Here is a 7,071-nt window from a genome sequence, read left to right on the forward strand (position 1 = left end):
GAAGCTCAAACCTTTGTTTCCTTGATCATTTTATACAGACCAGCAAGCTATTGCAATAGTCCAGATGTGAGGTGATGAGGACCTGCACCAGAGTGGTGGCAGTATCAGAAAAGAGGAGGGGGCATAGGGGAGAGGTGTTATAAGGTAAAATCAATAGGAGATAGCAACTGAGTAAATATAGAGGGTGAGAGAGAATGAGGAATCATAGATAACAGGTTTCAATGACAATAGAGGCGGATGGGATAACTGGGAGGATGTCAGTGCCCAGTAAATAAGATATGATCTTAACTATGGTCATTTGATTCTTGGACTCTATTTCTGACTGCTTGTGACATTGTCGTTTTAATTTGACCTGGAAGTTCTGGATTTGGGCTATAACATTCCTGGGAGTTTTTCCTTTTTTTTTTTTTTTTTTTTTCAGGAGGTGACTAGTAGACTCCTATTTTCACTTTGCTCTCTGATTCTAGTAAATCTGAGCAATTTTCTTTTGTGAGTTCTTGAAGTATGGCATGCAGGCTTCGCTTTCTTTTCTTTTCTTTTTTTTTTTTTGGTCATGTTTTTCAGCTAGAGGAGACATGTCTATACAGCAATCATCTGATAAAACAATCTGAAAGTTTTTCTGATCTGCCTACTAAATATAAGTCAACAGCATGACATAAGCCCCCCAAAAAAGTGGATGTGATCTTAGGCCACATTAAGATAATAATAGCTAATATTTATATATGTTTCACAGGAAAACACACAGGTAATACCATTTGTTGGGAAGGAGGACACAGAAGGGCTTCTAACACCAACAGGTATTCTAACACAGGTTCCCTTTTGATCTGGTCAGACAGGAAGACAGCTTTGGAGGGTTAAACAAGCTTACTTTATTCTAGTGTAGTCTTCTCAATAGAGTTGCTGATGATGGGAGCACCAACTCCTACCGCATTCCCTAATCACACTTTTCACGGGACGGGCAAGAATGGAGTATAACTCTTCCAAGATCCCCTAAGTCTCAATGGGGGTTGGTTGAGGCAAACGCAGATTCCCCCCATGCCTTGATGGGGACCAAATCGCAAAATGGGTTCCCCACTTACTGACCAGTGCCCACTTGCTTTATAAGGCAACAGACAAAGAAGGCACATTGCCAGCAATAGCCTCACAGGTTAACTTTAGCAATATCGTCATGACCTAGCACAGCGCAAGCATACATTATGTCATCCCTGTATCTCACTGCACATGTGGTGATGTTTTCAACCATAATTCGTGGGAAATATTATCTAGGATCCTAGAACTATTATCTAAAAAGGAATAAAAAAATCCTCCTTACACACACTAAAATCCACCTTACTTACAACATAGCACTTGTGATGTACCAGCCGCTGTGTTAAGCATAAAAATAACAGTTATTATTCACTGTTAATTATAATAACATTTTAAATAATAGTAACTTTTATATAGCACTTACTACAGCCAAATACTGTGCTAAGTGCTTTATTTTCTCCTCCCCCAGCCCAGGGAAATTTTATTTTCCTCTTTTCATTGAAGAGGTGGAAGACTATGCAACGTTGCGTATACAGTCTGACATGGTTCATCTGTCAGCTGGCTTTGCTAAACTGATTTTGTTGCTTAATCTGTATTACAAGAAAAAGGCCATAGTGTAAAAAAACTGATTAAAAACATAATAAAAGTAGTAAGAATATTCAGACTCAATATACAGGCAATGGGGAGCACTAAAAAGAAAAAATTTAAAAAAAGAATGTTCGGACTCTCATGCATTTCCCTGTTACAGGCAATGTTCTATTTCAGTCAAAAAGTCCCTTCTCCTACTTTGGAGGAATTCTTGTGGTCTATCACGCTGATAGCACCAAATATGTTTATCTATTTTTTGCCATTCTCTTGTTTCAGATCTTTACTGAATCCTTGAACTATACATTGTATTCATTACTAGTAGCACCCAATTTAGAACTAATTAGAATATAGGGCAATGGCTTCTTGTCTATTTATATCTAGAGCTATGTTCTACACATCATCTCAGCCCTTTTTTAGGTGACAGCATTTTTTGATGCCAAATCTGTGAAGAGACTCCATGTCTCACTCTTAATGAATTCTTTTTTTTTTTTTTTGGTGAGGCAGTCAGGGTTAAGTGACTTGCCCAGGGTCACACAGACGGTTAGACAAAACAAATCAGAACAGTATATGTACAATATGTAGCACACAACAAAAATTAAAGAAATTTAAAACTTGCTTAAAGCAAAATATTAGAAGGAAAAAATTAAAATGAAGAGATGTAATGATAAAGAAAAAACCCTTCACTAGTTCATGATTACAGCTTGTACTTTGTATCTAAATAAAATAAGTTACTGAACTCCTAATGAAATACAGATTCATGTTAATAGATTCCTATAAAGTGAATTTAGGGGGTTGGATACATTTTCTAAAAATCTTGCATTGGAAATTGGGTGACTAATCCCTGAAAACAGACTAAGAGAAGGAAGTGGGGATGAGAAATTAACTATGAAACAGTTTTTTACACATAAAAAAGATTCTTGGTACAACTTGCTTTCCAGTTCCATCCAGCCCTGGAATGCTGGGATTCTGAGAGTGAGAGAAAGAGGTCCAGCATGTAGAAGAGTTTGCTAAGCCTTGAAATGGCAGGGTATGGGTAGGAGGTGGAGTTCCAGAGGAAACAGTAGAATAAGAAGACAAAAAAAGATAGGGCCTGGGGAGAAACAGGGATGAGGTCTATGGGGCTGGGCCTCCCGCTTTCTTCTCACCTCACTTTATTTACCTCTAATTTGTACTACTACAAATTGCCTATCAGGTATTATTTTATAATTATTTGTTTACATATCAAAGTCCCTTCTGGACTATCATCTCCATGACAGCAGGGACTACAAATTCTGTATCTCCCACAGAATTTATCACAGGTGCTGCACACAGTAGGAACTCAGTAAATGCTTCTTGAATTGCATTTAAAATTTTCCTGGAGGAATAGCTAGGTGGCGCAGTGGATAGAGCACCAGCCTTGGATTCAGGAAGACCTGAGTTCAAATGCGACCTCAGACACATAACACTTGCTACTTGTGTGACCCTGGGCAAGTTACTTAACCCCATTGCCTAGGCAAAAAAAGAAAAAATAAAAGATTTCCTGGAGCTACAACCACGTTGGACTCCTAGAACAGCTACTTTTAGTCTCTCAAATATTCTTGTTACCTGGGGCTAATTTGCCCAGGTACTACCAACGACTACTGCAAAGAGTAGTTAGCTTTGTCCTTTCTTTTACTATAGTGAAAAACTTCCAATTCTCTTCACCATACGGCCTCCATAAACCAAAGAGTTAGTTTGTGAGTGTTTTTACCTAACGCTTTCCAGGAGAAGGAGGAGTCCTAATCTCGGGCAACTCAGTCAAAAATGTTTTAAAGTGGTGAAGTTTTGCCAAGCTATGTATGCAAATGATCCTTAAAGGACATGTGATTCCTTTTGCTCAGACCCTCTGCTCACCAAGGAACATTTCATAGGTCTTCAGTAGGCAGCCATGTAGAGTGGGGATCCTGGCCAGATGACCAAGACTGACATTCTTGGACTGGTTTTACCTCTGTAAAGGTCTCTGCCATGCATTTCTTCTCTGTGGAAGTGTGATGCACCCTGTCAGTAGGCTATTGAAAGCAGGAATTGACTACCAGAGGCTCAGGACAGCAATAAAGCATCAGGAGGAATTAGGAAATGGATGAGATTTTGCAGGTGCAAATGCATATGCCCAAGCCAGTTTCTTTCCCATTTGTTTATTGGCTTTCGCTTGGGAACATTTACCAGGCTGAAGTTCTTCCTATTTGAACTGGCAGCCTACCATTTTTATCCTATTCCTTATAGAGAGGCAGATATTGAGAGCATTTGGTAGGGCTGAGGCAGATACCAAAGAGCCACCAGAAAAAGAAGTGGTGTCGGGGCAGCTAGGTGGTGCAGTGGATAGAGCACCGGACCTGGAGTCAAGACGACCTGAGTTCAAATCCAGTCTCAAACCAGACACTTGACACTAGCTGTGTGACCTTGGGCAAGTCACTTAAGCTCAATTGCCTCAAAAAAAAAGAAGTGGCGCAAGGCTGGGCTGGCAGCTGCTGTGAAACCTTAGCCGTTGGTGAAATTGGACTAGGAGACTGATCCTACCCCACAGTAACTCCCCTCCCATTTTGCACCCTGCTCCAATCTTTCTCCATTTGTTGAGCTGTTCCTAGGGGATTCCAAACAGCTTTTTCTCCAGTCCTTTTCCCTTTGTTTCAAGAAGTGATAGGGGTGATCGGGAGGATTTGGGGTGGGGTGAGGGGGGAAGCAATGGGGCTGAGTGTTGCACAGAATACTTCTTATCCATAGGCAGGATGAAGGACTGGATAGAGAACTGTCCTACCGCTGAGGAAGATCTATGTTCAAGTCTCCCCTCTGACATCTATTGGTTAGAGGCCCCTAAGCAAGTCATTTAACCTCTCAATGCTGCCCCTTCCCACAACCAGGAAACTAACACTACAAATTACAGAGCAGATGGAGAGAAGTTTTTCATCAAAAGTTATACATGCCACAGGTCTGGGTTAAAAAAAGAAAAAGTTCATTTTCTTTTCACAATAAAATATGTGTGGCCACAGTGTGGTTTGCCTATATAATGTAAGTAGAGTGCAGCTAAGTGGTGCAGAAGCTAGATTGCCAGGCCTGGAGTCAGGAAGACTTATCTTCCTGAGTTCAAATCTGACCGCAGACACTATCTGTGTGACCCTGAGCAAGTCATTTAACCCTGTTTGCCTTAGTTCCTTATCTGTAAAATGTGTTGGAAAAAAAAATTGAGTTGGAGAAGGAAATGGCAAACCACTCCAATATCTTTGCCAAGAAAACCCTAAATGGGGTCATGAAGAGTCAGACATAACTGAATGACTGAACAACAAAAAATGGGTTTAATAATAGCACTTACTTCCCAGGGTTGTTGGGTTTTCTTTTTTTTTAATTTTTTTTTAAATTTTACACTTAAATACAAAATGAGAAAAGAAAAAAAAATTGCCATGTACACAGCAGACCATAAGAGAAGATTCAAAATAAAACAATAAATTTCCATTTCTAGAAAACCTATATAATAAATACTACACATTGCTTTCAAAGTTGCCCGGTTTTGCTTCCTTGTTGGTTTTCTTTTGTTCTCTGCTGTGCACTTTTTACTTTATTTTTTTCTCCTTTCTCCTCCCCTCCTCCCCTCTCTCCTCCCTCTTTCCTCCCCATACAGAAGGCTACAATTAAATATATATGTGTGTGTGTGTATATATATATACATATATATATACACACACACACATAGATATCTATAAACATAGATAAATATACTCATACACATATATGTAAGACCATACTATGCTTATTTCTCCTATCATCTGTTTCTCTGAAGGTAGATAGCATCTTCCTTCATAAATACAAGTCTTTCCATGTTTTTTCTAAATCAACCGTCTAATCGTTTCCCATACTACAGCAATATTCCCTTCTGGATTCAAACAGCATCTTCCTTCTTAGGATCTTTGAAGTTAATTTGTGTATTTTAAACCAAGTCAGAAACATGGTTGCTCAAAGTTGTTCTTAAAACAATACTGCTGTAATTGTATACAATGTTCTCTTGGGTTTGCTCATTTTGTGCTTTGTTATTTCATGGAGGTCTCTCCATGCTTTTCTAAAATCACTGAGCTCTTTTTTGTGGTGGCAAAGAATTGGACATTGAGGGGATGCCCATCAATTGCGGAATGGCTGAACAACTTGTGGCATATGAATGTAATGGAATACTATTATGCTACAAGAAGTGATGAGCAGGTGGACTTCAGAAAAACCTGGAATGACTTGTATGGTCTGATTCTGAGTGAAGTGAGCAGAAGCAGGAGAACATTGTACACGGTAACAGCCATGTTGTGCGATGACTAACTTTGACAGACTTAGCCATTCTCAGCAATTCAAGGATCTAAGACTTCTCCAAAAGTCTCATGATGGAAAATGCTATCCACATCCAAAGAAAGAACTACAGCGTTTGAATGCAGATTGAAGCATACTATTTGCTATTTTTTCTTCTGTTTTGTTTTGTTTCTTCTTTCTGGTGGTTCCTCCTATTGGTTCTAACTCTTCCTTACAACATCACTAATGTGAAAATATGTTTAATAGGAATGTATATGTATAGCCTATATCAGATTGCGTGCCGTCTTGGGGAAGGAGGTGGGGAGGGAGAGGGAGAGGGAGAAAAATTTAAAACTCAAAAGCTTATGGAAGTGATTGTTGATAAATCAAAATAAATAAAATCACTGAGCTCACTTCTTATAGCAGAGTAATATTCCATCATAAACATATATACCACAATTTGTTTAGCCATTCCCCCAATTGCCGGGCATCCCTGCAATTTCCAGTTCTTTGCCACCATAAAGAGGGTTGTTATAAATATTTTAGAACATGTAGGTTCTTTTCCATTTTCCCTAATCCTCTTGGGAAACAGAGCTAATAGTAGTATGGCTGGGTCAAAGGGTATGGGCAGTTTCATAACTATTTGGGCATAATTCCAAAATTATTCAAAAATAATCTCCAAAATGGTTGGATCAGCTCACACATCCACCAATAATGAGTTAAGGTCCTAATTTTTCCACACCCACGGTTGTTGTGAGGACAAAATGAAATAATTGCTTTGCAAACATTAAAAGCACTATATAAATATTAGCTGTTATTATTATTATTATTATTATTATTATTATTATTATTATTGAATAGGTAAGTACAGTCATTAACCATTCATAACCCATCTATCCTAAATACCCACCATGCATAAAGCCCTGTTCTGAACATTTGGGGAGAGCCAGAGGATAAATCTAGATGCTAAGTGGGATTTAGTGGAATTCAGTTCAACACACATTTAAGTGCCTACTATGTGTAAGACACTTGAGATATGAAAAACAAAATAATTGCTGTCCTCCAAGAGCTTACATTCTACTGGTAAAAAAAAAAGAAAGAAAAAAAAGCATTAGACTGAGGAGTCTGAACTACAATTCCAGTTCTACCTCTAACTTACTGTGTAGATTTAGGTTAGTG

Source organism: Phascolarctos cinereus, unplaced genomic scaffold (genome assembly GCF_003287225.1).
Source record: "Phascolarctos cinereus isolate Bilbo 61053 unplaced genomic scaffold, phaCin_HiC Scaffold_1;HRSCAF=81, whole genome shotgun sequence".
NCBI lineage: Eukaryota > Metazoa > Chordata > Mammalia > Diprotodontia > Phascolarctidae > Phascolarctos > Phascolarctos cinereus.